Below are 18,596 nucleotides of genomic sequence, written 5' to 3' on the forward strand. Positions count from 1 at the left end.
AGGTTTATTACATTCTTTCCTTATAATGGCAGCAGGCCGTAAAAGAGACCCAGTTTGGGAATATTTTAATGAAGCTCCTTCGCCTATCGGTAAGGCAGGCATGCGTGCAAAATGCAAACGATGCAACAAAGATGCAAGACCTGGTGGCGCGAACGAGGCAACATCATGAGAAGTGCGGTGATGAAGATGACCAAAGAAACACTTCTGAACAGGCAGGATCTTCAGGTTGGTAAACATTTTTATTGAATCCTATTTCTAAAGACTGAACTGTCATGTGTGAGAAAAATTATATTTCTTATTATTACTGCATGTTACTGTCATTTGGTACAGTTATGAAGAAAAACAAATATTCCTTTTGGGGCAGGGGCAGTGATGTGTTGTGTACAATAAGCAGAAATTGTATAATAAACAATAAAATAACAGCATTGACTTTTTTTGTTTAGGGGAATTCATGGATTCTGGAAACTATCCACCTCCAAGATCACCATCATCCTGTTCTACAGTTTCAGAGTTATCCATCCAGGATAGTGCTTCATTAGCAGCAGCATCATCATCAGACACCCACAGCCACATATCACCATCACCCAAAAGGAAGAAAAAACCTTTCTTTTTCGCTCCTAATTGGGAGACCCAGACAGTGGGTGTATAGCTACTGCCTCTGGAGGCCGCACAAAGAACTACACTTAAAAGTGTAAGGCCCCTCCCCTTCTGGCTATACACCCTCCCGTAGGAGTACGGATTCCTCAGTTTTAGCTTTGTGCGCAGGAGGTCAGACACGCACGCATAGCTCCATTGTTTTTAGTCAGCAGCAGCTGCTGACTATGTCGGATGGAAGAAAAGAGGGCCCATACAGGGCTCCCAGCATGCTCCCTTCTCACCCCACTGTATGTCGGAGGTGTTTGTAAGGTTGAGGTACCCATTGCGGGTACGGCGGCAGGAGCCCACATGCTGATTCCTTCCCCATCCCTTTTTACAGGGCTCTGGGTGAAGTGGGATTTACTGGTCTCCAGGCACTGAGACCGTGCTCCATCTACAGCCCCTGGAGAAGATGCTGGATGGAGCGGAGTACATCAGGGACATGGCCCTGCTTCCTCAAGGTACTCTGTGTCCCCGTGCATTTGGCGCTCACACCGCAGCATGCTGGGTGTTGTAGTGCGCCGGGGACATCAGCGCTGCGGCGCTTGTGCCATGGCCTCATTCAGCTTCGCTGAAGCAGGCACACTTCTGGGAATCGGTCGCGCCGGCCGCTGGGACTGCGGCGCGGCTGGCACTTGTGGTGCGCCGGGGACTTCAGCGCGGGCCGCGCTTTTACGGCGGCCGCGCTGATAACTCGAGTCCCCGGCTTTTGCGGCCTGCTTCCGTTCGTTCCCGCCCCCAGACCTGCCAGTCAGGAGAGGGGCGGGACGCTGGTCAGTGCATCAGCGCCGAGGGCTGGAGTCGTTTTTACATACTCCAGCCCTCACAATCGGCACAGAGGGGACACTGTTTCCCGCACTTTTGTTTAGGAACTCCCACGGACCGCCCCTCTCCACAGACGCCGGCAGCCATTCCTGCTGACACGCTGAGCTGCAGAGGGGAGCCGGGGAGACCCAGACAAGGAATTCTGCGCCTCTTACCCGCTATTCAGCGGGCGGTAAGCAGCCCTCAGGGCTCACCCCCTCTTGTGCCAGTAGTACTCTTAGTATTTTGTTTCTACAAATACTTTGTATTGCATAGCGCTGGTCGCCCTTTGGCTATAGACTCTCTCACATTGCAGAGAGCCAGCAGCATGTCGTCCGTAAAACGCAAGGGTGCCAAGGCACAGACATTATATGCTTCCTGCACCGCATGTGGGACTTTTCTACCGGCAGGCTCCACGGACCCCCATTGTGTGCAGTGCTCGGCCCCTGCGGCGCTTGCACAGTCGGGACCTCTGCTGGACGTGACCCAGGGTGTACCACCTGTGAATGCTGTCCAGGTGACAGGAACTGAGTTTGCAGCTTTTGCTGACAGAATGTCTCTCACTATGTCACAAATTCTTGACACATTGCGAGCTAGGCCTGTACTTCAGGCCACGGACACTGTGCAATCATTGCCCCCTGGTCCACCTCAGCTGAATTACCTCCAAGCTCCGGGACGGGCACATACACCTCAGGGTGAAGACTCTGACTCGGACGATGGCCCCGGGCAGCCTAAGCGGGCTCGCTATGACGGGCCTTCACATTCATCTCAATGGTCAGGATCCCAGCGAGATGAATCTATGGGTGATGAGGCGGACGTAACTGATCAGGATTCTGATCCTGGGACCGCTCTCAATCTAGATACACCAGATGGTGACGCCATAGTTAATGATCTTATATTTAACATCAATAAGATGTTAAATATTTCCCCACCAGCTCCTCTTGTAGAGGAGTCAGCTTCGCAGCACGAGAGAATCCATTTCAGATACCCTAAGCGTACATTAAGCACTTTTCTGGACCACGCTGACTTTAGAGACGCAATCCAGAAACCCCACGCTTATCCTGAAAGGCGTTTTTCTAAACGGCTTAAAGATACACGCTATCCTTTTCCCCCTGAGGTGGTCAAGGGTTGGACCCAGTGTCCAAAAGTGGATCCTCCAATTTCCAGGCTTGCAGCTAGATCCTTGGTTGCAGTTGAAGATGGAGCGGCACTTAAAGATGCCACTGACAGGCAGATGGAGCTCTGGCTGAAATCCATCTATGAAGCGATTGGAGCGTCGTTAGCGCCATCTTTTGCGGCCGTATGGGCACTCCAAGCTATCTCAGCCGGGCTTGCGCAAGTCGACTCAGTCACACGTGCATTTGCCCCGCAGGTAGCACCATTGACCTCGCAAATGGCGGCATTCGCGTCGTACGCGATTAATGCTGTTCTTGACGCTACAAGCCGCACAGCAGTGGCGTCAGCCAACTCCGTTGTTTTGCGTAGGGCCCTGTGGTTAAGACATTGGAAAGCAGATTCTCATTCCAAGAAGTGCTTAACCAATTTGCCTTTTTCTCGTGACCGATTGTTTGGAGAGCGTTTGGATGAAATCATCAAACACTCCAAGGGTAAGGACTCATCCTTACCGCAACACAGACAAAACAAACCCCAACAGAGGAAGGGTCAGTCTAGTTATCGGTCCTTTCGAGGACCGGGCAGGTCCCAATTCGCCTCGTCAAAAAAGACTCAAAAAGACCAGAGACGCTCAGATTCTTGGAGGTCTCAGTCACGCCCAAAAAGGACAGCCGGAGGAACCGTTGCCAAGACGGCGTCCTCCTGACTTGCAGTCTCCGATTCCCACACCCGCGGTCGGTGGGAGGCTTTCCCACTTTGGCGACATTTGGCTGTCACGCGTCAAAGACCGTTGGGTGAGGGATATTCTGTCTCACGGGTACAGGATAGAGTTCAGTTCTCGTCCGCCAACTCGTTTCTTCAGAACTTCTCCACCACCAGACCGAGCCGATGCTCTGTTGCAGGCGGTGGCCGCTCTAAAGGCGGAAGGAGTGGTGACCTCCGTCCCTCTTCAGGAACAAGGTCACGGTTTTTACTCCAATCTGTTTGTGGTCCCAAAAAAGGACAGATCGTATCGACCCGTCCTGGATCTAAAGTTGCTCAACAGACACGTAAAAGTCAGGAGGTTCCGGATGGAATCCCTACGCTCCGTCATAGCCTCAATGTCTCAAGGAGATTTTCTAGCATCAATAGATATCAAAGATGCGTATCTCCACGTGCCGATTGCACCAGAGCATCAGCGTTTCCTACGCTTCGTCATACACGACGAACACCTGCAGTTCGTAGCGTTACCTTTCCGTCTGGCAACAGCCCCCCGGGTCTTCACCAAAGTCATGGCAGCAGTAGTAGCTGTTCTGCACTCGCAGGGTCACTCGGTCATCCCGTATCTAGACGACCTGCTTATAAAGGCACCCTCTCAAGAGGCATGCCAGCACAGTCTGAAGGTGGCACTAGACACTCTCCAGAGTTTCGGGTGGATTATCAACTTTCCAAAGTCTCATCTAACCCCGACCCAATCTCTGACTTATCTTGGCATGGAGTTTCATACTCTCTCAGCGATAGTGAAGCTTCCACTGGACAAGCAGTGCTCGCTACGGACTGGAGTGCAATCTCTCCTTCAGAGCCAGTCGCACTCACTGAGGCGCCTCATGCATTTCCTAGGAAAGATGGTAGCAGCAATGGAGGCAGTCCCGTTCGCGCAGTTTCATCTGCGCCCTCTACAATGGGACATTCTACGCCAATGAGATGGGAAATCGACGTCCCTCGACAGGACTGTCTCCCTCTCTCAGACTGCCAAGGACTCTCTGCGTTGGTGGCTTCTCCCCACCTCATTGTCACAGGGAAAGTCGTTCCTTCCCCCGTCCTGGGCAGTGGTCACGACGGATGCGAGCCTATCAGGGTGGGGAGCGGTGTTTCTCCACCACAGGGCTCAGGGGACGTGGACTCAGGAAGAGTCCACCCTGCAGATCAATGTTCTGGAAATCAGAGCAATCTATCTTGCCCTGCGAGCCTTCCAACAATGGCTGGAAGGCAAGCAGATTCGGATCCAGTCGGACAATTCCACGGCGGTGGCGTACATCAACCACCAAGGGGGAACACGCAGTCGCCAAGCTTTTCAAGAAGTCCAGCGGATTTTGACGTGGGTGGAAAGCAGAGCGTCCACCATATCCGCAGTTCACATCCCAGGCGTGGAAAACTGGGAAGCAGACTTTCTCAGTCGCCAGGGCATGGACGCAGGAGAATGGTCCCTTCACCCGGACGTGTTTCAGCAGATCTGTTGCCGCTGGGGGACGCCGGACGTCGATCTGATGGCGTCACGGCACAACAACAAGGTCCCAGTTTTCATGGCACGGTCTCACGATCACCGAGCACTGGCGGCAGACGCCTTGGTTCAGGATTGGTCGCAATTCCGACTCCCCTATGTGTTCCCACCTCTAGCATTGTTACCCAGAGTTCTCCGGAAAATCAGGTCCGACTGCCATCGAGCCATACTCGTCGCTCCAGATTGGCCAAGAAGGTCGTGGTACCCGGATCTGTGGCATCTCACGGTAGGCCAACCGTGGACACTACCAGACCGTCCAGATTTGCTGTCTCAAGGGCCGTTTTTCCATCGGAATTCTGCGGCCCTGAACCTGACTGTGTGGCCATTGAGTCCTGGATCCTAGCGGCCTCAGGTTTATCTCATGAAGTTGTTGCCACAATGAGACAGGCTAGAAAACCATCCTCAGCTAAGATCTATCACAGGACGTGGAAGATATTCTTAGCGTGGTGCTTGGCTCAAGGGTTTTCTCCCTGGCCATTTGCATTGCCAATTTTTCTTTCCTTCCTGCAGTCTGGGTTGGAAAAAGGTTTGTCGCTTAGCTCTCTTAAGGGTCAAGTCTCCGCGCTATCCGTATTCTTTCAGAAGCGCTTGGCACGGCTTTCTAAAGTACGCACGTTTCTCCAAGGAGTTTCTCATATCGTTCCTCCTTACAGACGGCCATTGGAACCCTGGGATTTGAACAAGGTTCTCATTGCTCTCCAGAAGCCGCCTTTCGAGCCTTTGAAAGAGGTTTCCCTTTCTCGGCTTTCACAAAAGGTAGTTTTTCTTGTGGCGGTCACGTCTCTTCGAAGAGTGTCCGAGCTAGCGGCGTTATCTTGCAAATCTCCCTTCCTGGTGTTTCACCAAGACAAGGTAGTACTGCGTCCAATTCCAGAGTTTTCTCCCAAGGTGGTTTCTTCCTTTCATCTCAATCAGGATATCACTTTGCCATCTTTGTGTCCGCATCCAGTTCACCAATTTGAAAAGGGTTTACATCTGTTGGACCTGGTGAGAGCACTCAGGATTTACATTTCTCGCACGGCGTCTCTACGCCGTTCTGATGCGCTCTTTGTCCTAGTCGCTGGTCAGCATAAGGGATCGCAAGCTTCCAAATCCACCCTGGCGCGGTGGATCAAGGAACCAATTCTTCACACATACCGTTCTGCTGGGCTTCCGATTCCATCTGGACTGAAGGCCCATTCTACCAGAGCCGTGGGTGCGTCCTGGGCATTGCGGCATCAGGCTACGGCTCAGTAAGTGTGCCAGGCAGCTACCTGGTCGAGTCTGCACACGTTTACCAAACACTATCAAGTGCATACCTACGCTTCGGCAGATGCCAGCCTAGGTAGACAGGTCCTTCAGGCGGCGGTGGCCCACCTGTAGGAAGAGGCTGTCTGACAGCCCGTTCATGTGGTATCTTTTTACCCACCCAGGGACTGCTTTTGGACGTCCCACTGTCTGGGTCTCCCAATTAGGAGCGAAAAAGAAGGGAATTTTGTTTACTTACCGTAAATTCCTTTTCTTCTAGCTCCAATTGGGAGACCCAGCACCCGCCCTATTTGTTCTTAGGGTTTCGTTTTTCGGGTGCACATGTTGTTCATGTTGTTTCTTAAGTTCTCCGATCTTGTTATCGGATTGAATTTGTTTTTGAAACTGTTATTGGCTTTCCTCCTTCTTGCTTTGGTACTAAAACTGAGGAATCCGTACTCCTACGGGAGGGTGTATAGCCAGAAGGGGAGGGGCCTTACACTTTTAAGTGTAGTTCTTTGTGCGGCCTCCAGAGGCAGTAGCTATACACCCACTGTCTGGGTCTCCCAATTGGAGCTAGAAGAAAAGGAATTTACGGTAAGTAAACAAAATTCCCTTCTTAGGGTACCTTCACACTTAGCGATGCAGCAGCGATCCGACCAGCGATCTGACCTGGTCAGGATCGCTGCTGCATCGCTACATGGTCGCTGGTGAGCTGTCAAACAGGCAGATCTCACCAGCGACCAGTGAACAGCCCCCAGCCAGCAGCGACGTGCAAGCGACGCTGCGCTTGCACGGAGCCGCCGTCTGGAAGCTGCGGAGACTGGTAACTAAGGTAAACATCGGGTATGGTTACCCGATGTTTACATTAGTTACCAGTGTGAGCAGGGAGCAGGGAGCCGCGCACACTGAGCGCTGGCTCCTTGCTCTCCTAGCTACAGTACAAATCGGGTTAATTAACCCGATGTGTAATGCACCTACATGTGCAGAGAGCAGGGAGCCGCGCACACTGCATAGCGCTGGCTCCTTGCTCTCCTAGCTGCTGTACACATCGGGTTAATTAACCCGATGTGTACAGCAGCTACATGTGCAGAGAGCCGGAGCCGGCACTGGCAGCGTGAGAGCTGCAGAGGCTGGTAACTAAGGTAAATATCGGGTAACCACCTTGGTTACCCGATGTTTATCTTGGATACAGCTTACCTCAGCTGTCAGATGCCGGCTCCTGCTCCCTGCTCGCTTCATTTGTCGCTCTCTTGCTGTCACACACAGCGATCTGTGTGTCACAGCAGGAGAGCGGCTTTGAAGAAAACGAACCAGGGCTGTGTGTAACGAGCAGCGATCTCGCAGCAGGGGCCAGATCGCTGCTCAGTGTCACACACAGCGAGATCGCTAATGAGGTCACTGCTGCGTCACAAAAAGCGTGACTCAGCAGCGATCTCGGCAGTGAGCTCGCTATGTGTGAAGCACCCCTTACCTCCTGGAACCACCATAGATAGGTTTGTGATAAGAACTAGCAGATTAGAAAAAGAGTTGATTGATGAAAAAATTGCCCAGTTTATTTATGCAACGAACTCTTCTTTCCGTCTGACTGAGAACCCACATTTCATTAATATGGTTCAGTCACTAAGACCAGGATACAGTCCACCCAGCAGAGCTGATGTTGCAGGGAAACTGCTGGATCAAGTGTATGACAGAGAAATGGAGCAATGTGCAACAGCTCTGGAGTGTAAAATTGTTAACCTAAGTATTGATGGGTGGAGTAATGTCCACAATGATCCGATTGTATGTGCTTGTATAACAACAGAAGAAGGTAAAGTCTTCCTTGCACAAACAACTGATACGTCAGGAAATGCACACACAGCAGAATACTTACAAGAAGTGGAAGTAAAAGCTATAACGACATGTGAACAAAAATTCAAATGTCTAGTACGCAGTTTGGTCACTGACAATGCTGCAAACGTATCCAAGATGAGAAGAGATTTAGAAGAGCAGGGAGGGAATACAAAGCTGCTAATAACATATGGTTGCAGTGCTCATTTGCTGCACCTCTTAGCCAAAGACTTAAGTGTTCCAGAAATAAAGGCTAATGTTGTTGAAATTGCTAAATACTTCCGTAATAATCATTTTGCTGCAGCAGCTCTGAAAAGGATGGGTGGAACCAAGCTAACGCTCCCACAAGATGTTAGATGGAACTCTGGGGTGGACTGTTTTGAGCAGTATATCAAAAACTGGCCTATTCTGATGACACTTTGTGAAGAAAATCGAGATAAAATAGATGGCACTGTCACGGCCAAAATCCTCAACATTGGGCTTAAGAGAAATGTTGAACATATGCTGAGCTTCCTGAAACCCATCTCTCAAGCTTTAAACAAAATACAGAAAAATAGCTGTTTTATTGCGGATGCTGTTGAAATTTGGAAGGAACTGAGTGAACACTTAAAAACAGAACTACACATGGACAGAATTAAATTACAAGCAGTAAACAAACGAATGGGACAAGCACTGACTCCAGCTCATTTTTTGGCAAATATTGTCAATATCCAATATCGGGGTCAAAACCTAAGTGCTGAGGAAGAGGAGTTAGCTATGACATGGGTATCCAGCAATCATCCATCTTTAATGCCAACTATAATAAACTTCAGAGCTAGGGGGAACCATTCAAGAAATATATGTTTGCTGAAGATATTTTTAAGGAAGGTCACACCAGTAAACTGGTGGAAGTCACTTAAGCGCTTGGATTTAGAGACTGTTCAAGTAATGATTTCACTTTTAACAGCCGTAGCTTCTTCTGCAGGCGTTGAAAGAATATTCTCTTCCTTTGGACTCATTCATTCTAAATTGAGAAATCGGTTGGGACCCAATAAAGCAGGAAAGCTTGTTTTTCTTTTCCAGATTATCAATAGGAACAAAAGATGATGATGAAGATGACGACAAGTGAGCTACAGAGGACAGCAGGGACAGTAGTATTTAAGTTTTTCATGTGTCGGCTGGGCTGACAGTCTAAGTTTCTTAAAATATATATATATATATATTTTGTTTAGCCAAATTAGTTAACAAACATGGATGTTTGTTTAAGCAAATAACTTATGCTGTAATGTTGTTATTGTTTCAGTTGAATAAATCTATTTAAATTGTTATTAAGGTCAGGATTATTTTTCTCCTTCCTAAGTACAACAGAACAGTGGTGTCCAAATATGAATGATTAACCCATTAAACTGGGGAGAAAAAAGTAATATAAAAAGTGATTCTAAAAATCTTCATCTACTTGCATGTTAAAGTAGCAAGAACTAGTTTAGGTAGAAACTTTGATTTAAATCACTGATTTAAATGAAGCCTTACTGACTAGTGATTTAAATCGTGATTTAAATCAGTTAGATTTAAATCAAATCCACCCTGATACTCGCGCATGCGCGGGAGCGGGGACGCGTCTCCCAGGCTCCCGCGAATGCGCGCGACGTTCACAGTCACGACCACGCGCGCACGAGCGGCACCAGGCGCAATCGCGCGGAGACAGCCGCGCATCACAATAGGTAGATATAAACAGATTTCTATGCATGTATAATAGTTCTGTGATGTTTGGAATTTTTGAATCATGGCATCATTATATGGAAAAGTCCATCCTTAAGTTTTCAAATCAATCACAGGGATCATAGTTTTCATGTGGCGGTCAAAGGGTTAATTTCTAGGTCCTATTAATAAAAGGACATATACAAATTACATAAGCCTGAACTTCAGGGAGAGATGCACGAATAAGTAGAAAAATTAAGAGGGTATAAAAGGTTTAAAAAGACAGGATGCAGGTGAGGGGAAAACATGGCAAATTCACATATGCAATTAAATTACACATGGAGTAGGGTATATATAACAAAAACTATATAGACCAGATGTCTGGGAAATCAATGATCCCAAAGGAGAGAGAGAGGTGTGTATAATATAGGTCAAATTGTATTTATAAAAAAGGAGCATAGCTCACTGATTCATTTAGACCTTTAGGGACCAATGTGTCCAGAGTCACTATCCACTTGGTCTCACACTGCGCCAGGCGTTTCTTCAGATCACCACCTCTGATCCCCCCTGTTATCACATCAATTCCTCTTATCTTTAATTTTGAGGGGTCACAGGAGTGATGTGATCTGAAGTGCCTGGGCAGTGTTTTAAGTATTGTCGGATCTTCCTCTGTTATGACTGCAGCGATGTCCCTCACGTGCTCCCTGACCCTGATGCGGAGCTCACGAGAGGTGAGTCCCACATAGGTCAGGGGGCACGTGCATGTCGCAAAATACACCACATGTGTGGTTCCACATGTGATGTAATGCTTGATGTTGTAGGTCTTCCGTCCATCAGATGAACAAAATGTGTTGCTCCGAAGGACATTGCTGCAAGCCATATGTATAATTAAAATAAATATTTCAAATAACATATATCACTTACAAATCTAATAGCGATTTTCGATGTCTTTATGACAATACGCTATATATATATATATATATATATATATATATATATATATATATATATATATATATATATATATATATATATATATATATATATATATATTTACACAGAAAAGTTGTTCATACCCGCAAAACATGTGATATGCATAACGTATTGTCATAAAGACATCGAAAATCGCTATTAGATTTGTAAGTGATATATGTTATTTGAAATATTTATTTTAATTATACAACATCGAATCCAACTTAATGTTATACTCGATAGCTTACAAATGATGCATTACCTATATGGCTTACAAGATTAGGCAATATTTGCAGAACCCACATATAAAACGTGCCAATGGTAATGCAATAAATTATGATATAATGTAATGCAAAGTTCATACAGAAAACGTGATTTAATATACTTTAACAAACGGGATACCATCTGGACACTATTTCCTATACAGTTATAAACCAATACAGTAGGAACAACCTTTTTATGTGTGTGTGTGTGTGTGTGTGTGTATATATATATGTGTGTGTATATATATATGTGTATATATGTATGTATGTATGTATGTATGTATGTATGTATGTATGTATGTATGTATGTATGTATATGTATGTATATGTATGTATATACTAGAAGGTGGCCCGATTCTACGCATCGGGTATTCTAGAATTTACGTATTGTGTAGTTCATGTATGATTTTTGTTATATATATATATATATATATATATATATATATATATATATATATATATATATATATATATATATATATATATATATATATATATATATATATATATATATAGATGTTGTTGTGTGTAGTTACCAAGTGTTTGTGTAGGGCGCTGTACATGTTCTGAGTGTCGCGGGGGGTGAGAGCGGTGTTGTATGTGTGTTGCGTGTGTTGCATTGTTTGTGGAGCGCTGTGTGTCTGTAGCGTTGTGTGTGTGTATTGTGCGGTTTGTGTGTGTGTGGTGTGTTTTGGGGGGAGGTATGTTTTGAGCAATGTGTGTGTTGTGCAGCATGTGCGTATATTTGTGTGTGCAGCGTTGTCTCTGTGTGTGGGTGTCTGTGTAGGGCGTTGTTTGTGATTCCTAGTGTGTGTGTGTGTTGTGCAGTGCGCGTGTGTGTGTGTGTGTGTTGGGGGGAGGTGTGCACCTCCCATCGTGCTCCATCCCCCATGCTGCGCACCCCCCATCGTGCTGCATCCCCCATGCTGCGCACTCCCAAACGTGCTCCATCCGCCATGCTGCGCACTCCCAAACGTGCTCCATCCGCCATGCTGCACACTCCCAAACGTGCTCCATCCGGCATGCTGCGCACTCCCAAACGTGCTCCATCCGCCATGCTGCGCACTCCCAAACGTGCTCCATCCGCCATGCTGCGCACTCCCAAACGTGCTCCATCCGCCATGCTGCGCACTCCCAAACGTGCTCCATCCGCCATGCTGCGCACTCCCAAACGTGCTCCATCCGCCATGCTGCGCACTCCCAAACGTGGTCCATCCGCCATGCTGCGCACTCCCAAACGTGCTCCATCCGCCATGCTGCGCACTCCCCATCGTGCACCATCCGGCATGCTGCGCACTCCCAAACGTGCTCCATCCGTCATGCTGCGCACTCCCAAACGTGCTCCATCCGTCATGCTGCGCACTCCCAAACGTGCTCCATCCGCCATGCTGCGCACTCCCAAACGTGCTCCATCCGCCATGCTGCGCACTCCCAAACGTGCTCCATCCGCCATGCTGCGCACTCCCAAACGTGCTCCATCCGCCATGCTGCGCACTCCCAAACGTGCTCCATCCGCCATGCTGCGCACTCCCAAACGTGCTCCATCCGCCATGCTGCGCACTCCCCATCGTGCACCATCCGTCATTCTGCGCACTCCCAAACGTGCTCCATCCGTCATGCTGCGCACTCCCAAACGTGCTCCATCCGTCATGCTGCGCACTCCCAAACGTGCTCCATCCGTCATGCTGCGCACTCCCAAACGTGCTCCATCCGTCATGCTGCGCACTCCCAAACGTGCTCCATCCGCCATGCTGCGCACTCCCAAACGTGCTCCATCCGCCATGCTGCGCACTCCCAAACGTGCTCCATCCGCCATGCTGCGCACTCCCAAACGTGCTCCATCCGCCATACTGCGCACTCCCAAACGTGCTCCATCCGCCATACTGCGCACTCCCAAACGTGCTCCATCCGCCATACTGCGCACTCCCCATCGTGCTCCATCCGGCATGCTGCGCACTCCCAAACGTGCTCCATCCGTCATGCTGCGCACTCCCAAACGTGCTCCATCCGTCATGCTGCGCACTCCCAAACGTGCTCCATCCGTCATGCTGCGCACTCCCAAACGTGCTCCATCCGTCATGCTGCGCACTCCCAAACGTGCTCCATCCGTCATGCTGCGCACTCCCAAACGTGCTCCATCCGTCATGCTGCGCACTCCCAAACGTGGTCCATCCGCCATGCTGCGCACTCCCAAACGTGCTCCATCCGCCATGCTGCGCACTCCCAAACGTGCTCCATCCGCCATACTGCGCACTCCCAAACATGCTCCATCCGCCATACTGCGCACTCCCCATCGTGCACCATCCGGTATGCTGCGCACTCCCAAACGTGCTCCATCCGGTATGCTGCGCACTCCCAAACGTGCTCCATCCGTCATGCTGCGCACTCCCAAACGTGCTCCATCCGTCATGCTGCGCACTCCCAAACGTGCTCCATCCGCCATGCTGCGCACTCCCAAACGTGCTCCATCCGCCATGCTGCGCACTCCCAAACGTGCTCCATCCGCCATGCTGCGCACCCCCCATCATGCTCCATCCGCTTGGGAGTGCGCAGCATGCCGGATGGTGCACGATGGGGAGTGCGCAGTATGGCGGATGGAGCACGTTTGGGAGTGCGCAGTATGGCGGATGGAGCACGTTTGGGAGTGCGCAGCATGGCGGATGGACCACGTTTGGGAGTGCGCAGCATGGCGGATGGACCACGTTTGGGAGTGCGCAGCATGGCGGATGGACCACGTTTGGGAGTGCGCAGCATGGCGGATGGACCACGTTTGGGAGTGCGCAGCATGGCGGATGGACCACGTTTGGGAGTGCGCAGCATGGCGGATGGACCACGTTTGGGAGTGCGCAGCATGGCGGATGGAGCACGTTTGGGAGTGCGCAGCATGGCGGATGGCGCATGATGGGGGGTGCGCAGCATGGCGGATGGAGCACGATGGGGAGTGCGCAGCATGGCGGATGGAGCACGATGGGGAGTGCGCAGCATGGCGGATGGAGCACGTTTGGGAGTGCGCAGCATGGGGGATGGAGCACGTTTGGGAGTGTGCAGCATGGCGGATAGAGCACGATGGGGAGTGCGCAGTATGGCGGATGGAGCACGTTTGGGAGTGCGCAGTATGGCGGATGGAGCACGTTTGGGAGTGCGCAGCATGGCGGATGGAGCACGTTTGGGAGTGTGCAGCATGGCGGATAGAGCACGATGGGGAGTGCGCAGCATGGCGGATGGAGCACGTTTGGGAGTGCGCAGCATGGGGGATGCAGCACGATGGGGAGTGCGCAGCATGGGGGATGCAGCACGATGGGGAGTGCGCAGTATGGCGGATGGAGCACGTTTGCTCAGCCTCTCTCCTTCCAGCCTCCCTCAGCATCAGCCTCCCCCTCCCAGCCTTCCCCAAGATCAGCCTCTCTGCTCCCAGCCTCCTCCAGCACGCCGTGCTCCTCTGCCGACACTCACCCACACAACCGATCGCATCCACTCACCCACACAACCGATCGCATCCACTCACCCACACAACCGATCGCATCCACTCACCCACACAACCGATCGCATCCACTCACCCACACAACCGATCGCATCCACTCACCCACACAACCGATCGCATCCACTCACACACACAACCGATCGCATACACTCACACACACACCCGATCGCATACACTCACACACACAGACACTGACGATATTGCACATACGCGCTGATACTCACAACATCCGGGGATATCACATGCTTCTGGCCATGTGATCCTCCGTCAGGTCCTGGAAGCTCACAGCACAATATCGCCGCCGAGAAGCAAGCGATATCCCAGGATGTTGTGAGTATTTGGATGCGATGTGATGTGTGATGTATGTGTGAGTGTGATCTGATTTGTGTGTGTGCTGTTATGTGTGTGCTGTTATGTTATGTATGTTCCGCAGCTGCAGGACCTTGATGTGTGGATGCGATGTGATGTGTGTGTGAGGTGTGTGTGAGAGTGAGTGTGAGCCGGTGTACACTGGTAACTATGATACACATCGGGTAACTAAGGGACCTTAGTTACCCGATGTGTATAATGGTTACCAGCTTTCACGGCCTCCGTTAAGATCCCAGCATCGCAAGGTTATGTGTGGCGCTGCCGGGATCCTGACAGAGCCGGTGTAGAAGCAAGCGATATCCCAGCATGTTGTGATGTGTCAGGTGTGTGTGGATGTGATGTGTGGATGTGATGTGTGGATGTGATGTGTGGATGTGATGTGTGGATGTGATGTGTGAGGTGTGTGTGAGAGTGAGTGTGATCTGATGTGTGTGTGTACTCACCTGGGAATCGGAGCCCCGTGTCAGTTAGGCCAGAGCGAGCGTGCATTGCGTGAGGGGGGCGGGGCCTGCAGAGAGCCGGGGCGAGAGGCCAATCCGTGTGGGGGGGCGGGGCCATGGCGAGCCCAGCGGCCAATCAGCTTTGTGTCACCGTAAGGACACAATTTCGGAGCAAGACAGACAGACAGACAGACAGACAGACAGACAGACAGACAGACAGACAGACAGACAGACAGACAGACAGACAGACAGACAGACAGACAGACAGACAGACAGACAGACAGACAGACAGAATAAGGCAATTATATATATATAGATATATATATATATATATATATATATATATATATCTCTCTATATCAATTTTAGTTGTGCGCATGCGCTCCAGTCTGTCCCTCAAACTTCCTATTGCGTGCATCACATGACCGCTGGTGGATTCACCTGCGTTCCAGCGCGCGCAATGTGGAAGTGATTTCAATAGAGGTGGGCAGTTGGAGCTCTATGCGCCATGACATAACCGATTTGGTTCTCAACATAAATAGATGACTTTCTATTGGTCACGGTCAGTATATTGGTGATGGCTTAACCCCACCCTGACACGCCTCTTTGAAAAAGTATCTGTGAAACGTACGTCAGAGGTGGAGGGACACGCTGATAATGCTGATCGCCATAAGGTAAAGCCACATTTATCATTATTTAAAAATATCCCTAACTGATGGTTACTTGTTAGCCCCTTGTTCATAACTTGCCATTATTGTTGTTAACTTGATATGTCCGCTCGCGGGGCAAGTACTGACAGCAAGCTAGCCCAGTTTCATTAACATGGGATGCATAGCCAAGCTGGCTTCTTAAAGGGAAAGGATTTGATAAATAAAGGTGTACAAGCTTTTGTTGTTGCTTTCCCTGTGCGTGGATAATCAAGTTGCAATAAACATACGAGTACATCTGGTTATAGATATAAGGCACATTGCACTTCAGTAGGTCCTGAGCATACTGTAGTATTTCACATAACTTTATGATGTACGTATTGGACCGGGGGTGGCAGCGTACGTAACAATTGATTATTTTTATGCCCTTTTCTATGGCATGTCTTTAATAACATTATGTAAATTGGCACAAATTTATTAACATCATTTGTATTTAAGTTGGGGCTATTTATTATTAACCTTTTATAATTAACGGCTATATAAAAATCTGTGGCGTGATTATCAAATAATACTGTGCATATTCGGCATTTGCAATTCATCTGGTGTCCCTCTTGGTGGTCTTTGTCTTTTTTTATAAATGATAGTTTTTATTTCATTTTAATGTTTAATTAGAAACTATTGATGCATATTTTCCCCCTAGGGCTGTATACCCTTGGGTCTTAGGCTATGTGCCCACGTGTGTGCGCTCTGCACCGCAGCGTTTTGTCACTGCATGTGCGCTTCAGAGCGCAGCTGAAAAGCTCCGTTCTGAAACTTTGGTGCCTGCAGAATTTGTGCGCTCTGGATGCTGCCTCTCCCATAGACAGAATAGAGACAGCATACAAAGCGCACGAAATAAGTGACATGTTGCTTCTTAGAACGCAGCGATTTGGCAGCATGCAAATCGCTGCGTTCTAAAAAGCAACGTGCGCATGGATTATGCAGGACGCAGGACACATGCAGTTACGCTGCGGTGCAGATCGTAGCGTAACTGCATGCAATACGCACACGTGGGCACAGAGCCTTATAATTGGCTTTGCATATGTTGTGTGTGCACTAATCATATATGAAGGACTAATTGATTAATTCCTCACCATAATTATTCTGCCGCAACTCCCTCTTAATTCTGAATTGGGTTATTCCAAGTTATGGATGAATACTCAGTATTGCAGGATATGGCGATTCAGAATATTTGAGTAAATTGACAACTGGCTCCCCCTTCTGTACAGGGACGATCTTCTGCACTGGCACCCCTTTCAGTCATGCGGTGCCCCTTCTCTACTGTTGCACCCCCCCCCCCTTATGTGCAGAGGTGATCTTCTGCACTGGTGCCCTCTTCTGTCCTGGGGAAACCCCCTTTCTACTGGTGCTCCCCCCCTTCTGTACGAAGATGATCTGCACTGGTGCCCCCATTTTGTCCTGGGGTGTCGCTTTTCTACCGGCGCTATCCCCCTTCTGTGCTGGGACAATCTTTTTCACTGGCGACCCCTACTGTTGTGGGGCACCCTTTCTGCACTGGCACCCCCCTTCTGTCCTGGGGCATTCCTTCTCTACTGGTGCCCATCTTCTGCTCTGGCGCCCCCTTCTGTTGTGTGGTGCCCCTTCTGCACTGGCGCCCCCCCTTTTGTCCTAAGGTGCCGCTTCTCTACTAGCGCCCCCTTCTGTCCTGGGGTGCCCCATCCCACTTCTGTCCTGGGGCACCCCCCATCCTTCTCTGTCACCCCCCTCTTCTGTGCTGGGGTGATAATCTGCACCAGTGCCCGCCTTCTGTCCTGGGGCACCCCTTCTCTACTGGTGCCCCTCCCTTCTGCACTGGCGCTCCCTTTCTGCCCTGGCACTCCACCCCCTAGAAAATAAGTGTCCAAAAAGTACAGAATGCAGAAGAATATTATGGTGGGTTTTTTTTTTTTTTTTTTTTTTATGCCATTGCCATCTCTAAATTGGTGTCTCCAGTGACAACACCTGGAGGCCCGGCAATAGATTATTCCTCCGACTAGTGATAAATGCTCTCCCCAAATATTGATGTTTGTGGAAACACTCCACACGTTAGTTTAAAGGAAACTGCTATGGAATCTGAGAGCAGCATGATGTAGAGTGACACTGTTTGCTGCAATTTTGCTAAAATCCCTGTTTTATCTGCTGCAGATCTAGCAGTTCTCTGTATGCTGAACTCTATAAACCCATCCACACCACTGGCAGCTTTCTGCTCATGTACAGTGTACACGCAATGCTGCCAATTGGGAGGGGGGGGGATCAGAGTTAAGGCCACTTTACACACAGATAAATCTTTGGCAGATCTGTGGTTGCAGTAAAATTGTGGACAATCAGTGCCAGGTTTGAGGCTGTGTACAAATGGAACAATATGTCCATGATTTCACTGCAACCACAGATCTGCCAAAGATTTATCTCTGTGTGTGATGGGGCCTTTACACAGAGCTCATGAATATGCTTGACTACCTGGTAACAGGTCTCCTATAATGATAATCTCCTGCTGATGAAACTGATTATATAAATACTACCGTAAGCAGCCCAGTAAGTGACACATCGCTGGAATCAGGGTCTTTCTTTACACTTTGCTGCGCTCTGATTAGGTGGCAAAAACCTGGTGACGAATATCTGTGAAATCTGAATTATGTAAAACTTCTTAAAGTAGCAGTTAAGCAATTTTTTTCATTTTTGTAAGTGTACCCTTATAACCTTAGCTCCACAGTTGCTTATACAGTGCATTTATTAAAGGGAATGGTTACTATGGTTTTTGCCACCTAATCTGAAAGCAGCATAGCATAGGATCAGAGATCCTGATTCCAGCAGTGTCACTTACTGGGCTGCTTGCTGTAG

The 18,596-nt window shown here is 49.2% G+C and overlaps 1 protein-coding gene across 1 annotated transcript in view; it reads left to right on the forward strand.

The window, feature by feature from the left end:
- TPR (translocated promoter region, nuclear basket protein) overlaps positions 1 to 18,596 on the forward strand; it is a 481,409-nt gene that overhangs the window by 28,203 nt on the left and 434,610 nt on the right. The gene's annotated exons all lie outside the window — the stretch shown is intronic.

This window comes from Anomaloglossus baeobatrachus, chromosome 8 (genome assembly GCF_048569485.1).
Source record: "Anomaloglossus baeobatrachus isolate aAnoBae1 chromosome 8, aAnoBae1.hap1, whole genome shotgun sequence".
Classification (NCBI taxonomy): Eukaryota; Metazoa; Chordata; class Amphibia; order Anura; family Aromobatidae; genus Anomaloglossus; species Anomaloglossus baeobatrachus.